Below are 6,230 nucleotides of genomic sequence, written 5' to 3'. Positions count from 1 at the left end.
TTCTCTGAGATATGATAAACTCCATTTGTTAATATTACCACAGCAAGTTAAAGTGCCTCTGGAGAGTATATGAGCAGATCCCTCAGGCTAAGAGACAGCAAAAAGGAAAGAAAAAGGAGAATGATCATTCTTTCATGCTACAAAATCTCAACTTCACACATTTGCATAGAGACAGCATCTTCCTTTAAAAGAAAATATATATATATATCAATGACATCAAAAAATAAAAATTTAAGGTAAAGAAAACAATTCTGTAACACTAGGAGAAAATCACTTAGAAGTAAAATATACAGGTAGGAAACTGAGCAGAGGAAAACAAATGTAAACAGAAAAATACTGAGAAGACACACCTCTGGTTTTGCTGTTCTCCAAGAACTGAGTACTTTCTGGCAGAATATGGCTAAATGTGGCCTAAAATTTGAAAAATAATTTATCCTTGTTACATCTACCTTTTCTCCCCCATATTTCAAGCAGCTTTCCAAAGCTGAGCAAGTGTTCCTATCTGCATTTTATAAATGGGAAAACGGGAGACTAATGAAGGTTAAAGATATGATTTACCATAAATGCATTTATGTAACAAATATGAAATGCATTGTTTCCCTTGGCAGAGTGTCTCCTCTCATGTTTTCAGAATTACCTAAGCTTACTTTACCCGCTAAAACAAGATTTTACTAATTTTTACTGCTATTAGCAGCAGAGAAAAAAATCAGCTCTTGGAAGTCGAGAAGGATTTTATTCTAGTTTATTTACCATCAAAAGAAATGTTAATTAAATTCTCTGTACAAAATATCACTGTAGATGCATCAACCGAAAATAACCCAGCTTGACTTTCAGTATTTATTAAATTCCACAGTATGTTTTCCTCCTCATGTTCAGGAAAACAAAACAAAACAAAGACAAACTATACAAAGAGAACCAACCCCTAAAAAAGCTTTTTAATGGAAATGTGCTCTGGAAGCCACTAGAAAACAACTCATATGAAATGAAAGTTTTAGTGGCTACATCTAATCAGAGAGCAAGCCAATGCCAAGCTGGAGATCCATCTGATCAGTGCTTGTGCGGTCATTTTTAGTGCAGTAGTGGGTGGACAGGCCAAGCTATCAGTGCCATGGTGGAGAAGTAGAGGGAGGCAGGGGTCTGTAAGCAACCCCAAGAACCATCTCCCCAAATGAGAGGAGTTCAGATATATCACAGTAAGTTCAGTCCAGAAAATGCTTACTCACAAGGGTATCCCATTAGCATTCGGACTTTGAGCGTGCGCTCATTGGCATTGCTTGAAAAGAATCTGAAGAGCACCATGCTGTATAGCAATCCCACAATGTGATGCTGTGATCCTACTTTGGACAAACAGTCCTGTTGATTGCAGCAGAGTTTCTCTCTGTGGTCTGCAGGCCCATTGGAATCTGCAGGAGCTTTCTTAGGGACTGTGGAAAGCAAATCAGAAAATGTAGTCTGTTGTCAATAGTTTAAATTCTGTTTGTTAATCTGCACCACAGGACAGTCTGCACATCTGATAAAGGCTGGAATTGGATTAAAATCACAGGGAGCTGTTTGATCAGTCTCAAAATACTGGAGGTTGTTAAAGGGTGCAATCAGCAGTCACCTTTCAAAGTCCCCAGAGGAGAAAATGAGAGATGTTGCAGGGATCCTGGCAGCCAGGGGATTGCAGAGGTGCTGCCTGTGGCTGATGCTCCTCTTCATGGGGAAGGCAGACAATCACTGCTGAAAGAAGTCATTTGGTAAGTCTGAGGGGATGAGGCAATTCCTTTGGCCAGTGCTCATTTTGTTTTACCCTTGGTACAGTCCCCTGGGTTTTGCTGTGCTGAGGCAGAAGGGGAATCATGCTAGAATCAATATTCTCCCTCTATTTTTTTCCCCACATGATGAATTCCCATCCCACATCTGGGACATTGACTTGCCTGAGGAGAGAGCATGGGAAGAGAAGTGATCAGATTCAATGTTTGGATTCCTACCAAGTCTGTCCAAATTTCATGCTTCAGATGCTCATCATTTACTTATGCGTTTACATTCCAAATTCAGTTGACAATGCCACTGCCCTCTTGCTACTCACCTCTTTCCTCTTTGCTTTTTCCCCAGTGCACGCTGTCTGCGTGCAGGCACTAATCACTATTATCACAGAAAGTTGCACACCATCTGGACATCTTTCTCAGTCAAGCTAAACAAGTCTCTTTCTTGATTTAGTGTTGTTCTCAGTCAGAAACTTTTCCCTTTGATGATATTTCACAATCCCTGATGCTTGCACCCCTTCCATGCTGACAGAAGATGGGTGTTGCCATCAGAAGAGCCTTTCAGGGCAGAGCAGCATGCTAACAGACTAACTCGAGTTTCTGAAAAGTTTATCAGCCCTGATTATGCTTGGAACATGAGAGCCAAAATCCAGATTTCCGAGAACATTTCTGAAGTAGAAAATAGCTCTTTGACCATTTTGCTATAATTTCACCATTTTTTGTAATTTCACAATTTCCTTTGTATTTTGTGACCCAGTCTTTTCCTTTTCTATTCGTGACTCCTCTCAGTACTTTGCTCTGTAAACTGGTTTTAACAGCTTGCTTCTATATATAGTTCTACTGGTCCTTCCACCAGCCTTAATTTAGTTTAGCAGGGACCATGGGCAGCTGCATAATACTCCACACTGAGTTTGTTAATGTCAAACAAGATTGAGACACTAATTGAACCCGAGAAAAATGTTGTGGTCATACTGGAAGTTTGTACCTAGCACTTTGAGATGTTACAAAACAATAAAAAAAAATAATAATAATCAGAGACTGTTCTGAAGACAAGCAAAACTCTTCATTGAATAATTTTTCTATAATTATTTTAATGCTGTTAAAAATAGAAAGTGTGAATGCAGATATGTATAACAATGATTGTGGCCACTAGGACATATGATACATTTTCTCTATGATGACAAAAGCTTCTGTGACTCACTTAGTGCAAATCCTCAAAGAAAACATGCAGTCCTTGTGGTACGCATGTCCAAACTAATAGCCCCATTCCCTAATCTATTAATATATCCTAATAGACAGTTGACATATTATGGTTTGCAAAACTGTGATTCTCTCAGTGAAACGTGAAAACAGAGCTCTGACCACTTGTTGCTAGAATACAGAGCCTTTGTATTATCCAGAAATGGGGATTACATTCTGCCTGTGCAATGTAATTCCATGACTTTGCTTGGAAGGGATATATGCCTTCACATCCCTTCACAAAACTGAGTGCAACAGCAGCACGCTGTGATTTATCCCAGAAATAGCAGCATTTCAGTGCTGGACAAAATCATTGCTATATGTACAATTTTGTATTTGCAGAACTAACAGGTGTATAAAGAAGCTTTACATATAACAGATGGCATTTAAAAGTATACTATTGTGCCACATAATGACAGTATAATAGTGGCCACGGTAAAGTAATGCAAGGTGGTTGCAGTATAATATATCAGATATGGCTAATATAAATAATTATAAAATAAATATAAATCTTACCTTCCTTGAGTTTTGAAGACTAAACTGAGTTGGAATAAATATGAACAGCGAATGAAAAAAAAAAAAAATAAAAAATACCCCAATTATTTGAAAAACAACAAAAAAATAATACTCCTGTATTATGAAATTTGCTTGGTAGAAAAGCTATATTTATGTATTGCAAATCATAGTTTCAGCAACAGCTCTAACATAGCCACTATACTGTATTTGCAAATAATGAAGAAGAGAGTTTTTCTGCATTTCAGCAATATGACAGCAGCATTCTAGCACTACCCGAAGAAGTTATATATGACATTTGTCAATCACAGGTGCCAGACAAAACTGGGACATTTCTTAGAGGGAAATCATGGGGAGACTTTGTCCTTCCCCATGCATGGTTCCAGCTCCAGAAGTGCTGTTTGGGCACAGCAGTGGCAGGACCAGCAGAGAATCCCAAAGGCAGTGGCTGTGATCCTCCCCTCTACATCACTGTGCATGGTGGTGGTGGTCTCTACCCACTCCCAAATTAGGGTGCCTTGGGCAAAATGCTCTGCTTGCTGCCCTCTCTGCATACTCAGGACATTGACTAAATTCTGCAGTGTGACTCTTAGTAAGCAAATCTCAACCTACTACAAAATGCTAGGAATGACTTACTAAATTAAACAGCAGATAAAGTAGAAAGAAAGGAAAGATCAGAGGAAAAACATCCTTACATAATCTTTACTTTGTATCAGCCTACTGGGAGTGCATGGAACAGAGAGATAAATAGTAGAGAAGAAACAAAGGGGAGACTAAACCAAGCCAAAATGATGCTGCAAAATTTTATTGATAGTAATGTTGTTATTAAGCCACAACAGAAAGTGTGAGGAGATAGGAAGGAAGCAGATGGTTAGTCTTGTAGGTGGTCCAAATAAACAACTCTGGTGTTTTGTTTTCAGAGACATGTAAAGTGAAGTTAACCATTCCTTCTGTTCTTTCTGTAAGCATATAAAGTTCTTTGGAAAAAAAAAAAAAAATACAAGTTTTTCTTGCAACTGCAACAGAGAAAGGATTTATGGTAGAAAGGCTAAAGGACATTTTAGTAGAAAGATTAAAACCTGTTTAGGCAGAGTCCCAAATTATTTGAATAGGAATACACTGCATTTCATTGCAATTTTACACATCTTTAAGTGAAATCCAGAGACCTTGAAAGAGAACGAGAATGAAAGGCTACATCAAGACCTTTGCAGAAATTTAGTCTGTGTGCATAATAAACCCTGTGCCAGTGTGCAGAACAGTGCACTACCCTGGATGCAGCTGTGAGTTACGTGAAAACTGCAGAGACCTTGAAGATCTAGCATGTTCCTGGTGCAGGACCATGATCTGCTGGACCTGTGCAGTATGCAGATGCAGCAGTTCCCCAGTTCCCATGTTTACAAACATGACAGTGCACTGTGTGAAATAATGCTAGGATGAATTTCTTGCTACCTATTCCTCTCTGTACAGGAGCAATGTGGTTTTTCTACTGTAGCACGCTCGAGAGAATATGGGAATGGATACATGTAAAACAGCAATATTAGTTTAAGTATTGTGGAACTAGTAGAGCTATCTTATCTCTGAAAAGTATTTTAAAGCAGAACTTGAAACTACATGAGAATATCTTGTAAAATATCTGCCTGCTCTTGGGACCCAGAGGCAGCTTTGGTTGATTCTGACTGGAAGGAAAACCAAAAAAATGTCCTGAGCTCTACAGCACCTCCACATGATTTTGTCATCTGCGTAGCTAGGACGCAGCAGTGTGTGACTGACAGCCCACTGGCATTTTCCCCCCTGTGCTCTCAGTGACTAAAATGACTAATGTCTGACACAGAAGACTGCTGAGGCCCCCCCGGCTTGCTGCTAGGAGGATGTGCTGTGGGGGCAGATGGGCTACAAGCACACACCGAAGCTGAATGTAGGCGGTGTGGTGGCCAACACCACCTTGCAGGAGTTCTCAGCTTCCAGCCAGCCCCAAAATTAAGCAGGTGATAGTGTGAATGTCTCCATTCAGTACCCATGGCTTGATTCTCCTCCCTCTTAAGTCAAGAATGAGCTCTAAAAACGACTTGAAAGGAAGCATATGTTAGGTCTCAGTACTGCAGCACTCCTCAGGTTGGTGTCATAGGAGAAAAATCATATTTTGCTCTTAGGAGCCAGATAAAATTCTGTAATTTGAATTCCTTTGACAAGAATTTAAAATACAATAGAATTCACTCCCTTAAATCCAAGGAATGCCCCATACCAACTGGTCATTTTTCTCTCTCTTGTTCATGAGGGATCATAACTGCTTAAATGAAACTAAAAATCTACTCTGTCATGCTGATTTACATTCTCTCACCATTAGTTTTGTTGATGATGTTTTAATTATAATTCCAGCTTCGTGGTACAATGGATGTCCTTATTATAATCTATCACTGAATTTTAAGCATCATCATAATTATTTCAGGGTCCAACTGCTTAAACCTACTTTATTTCCTCTCTGACAGTGGAGATGAAATATTTTTTTCCATGCAAAGCTATGTGTTTTTCATAAAAAGGAGGATAATTTTAATCAAAATAATTGATTTCTTATTCGTCCTTTTTTTTTTTTAACAGTCAAGAGGAAAATCATTTTTTTCATTTCATTCTCACTAGTGAAATAAAGTATATTTTCACTTCCATCCTTTTTGAATTCTAATTTCTCCTTTCTCTACTGAAAAAAAAAAAAAAAAAAAAAAAAAAAAAAAAAAA

The 6,230-nt window shown here is 38.6% G+C and overlaps 1 long non-coding RNA gene across 1 annotated transcript in view; it reads right to left on the bottom strand.

The window, feature by feature from the left end:
* Positions 1-713: 713 nt before the first annotated feature.
* The window catches only part of LOC118155692, a 10,280-nt gene continuing 4,763 nt past the window's right edge, over positions 714-6,230 (bottom strand). The window contains exon 2 of the long non-coding RNA XR_004745967.1: positions 714-1,919. This is a non-coding gene — a long non-coding RNA (uncharacterized LOC118155692). The remainder of the gene's footprint in view (positions 1,920-6,230) is intronic.

This window comes from Oxyura jamaicensis, chromosome Z, assembly GCF_011077185.1.
Source record: "Oxyura jamaicensis isolate SHBP4307 breed ruddy duck chromosome Z, BPBGC_Ojam_1.0, whole genome shotgun sequence".
NCBI lineage: Eukaryota > Metazoa > Chordata > Aves > Anseriformes > Anatidae > Oxyura > Oxyura jamaicensis.
This window is presented reverse-complemented; position numbering and strand designations above follow the sequence as displayed.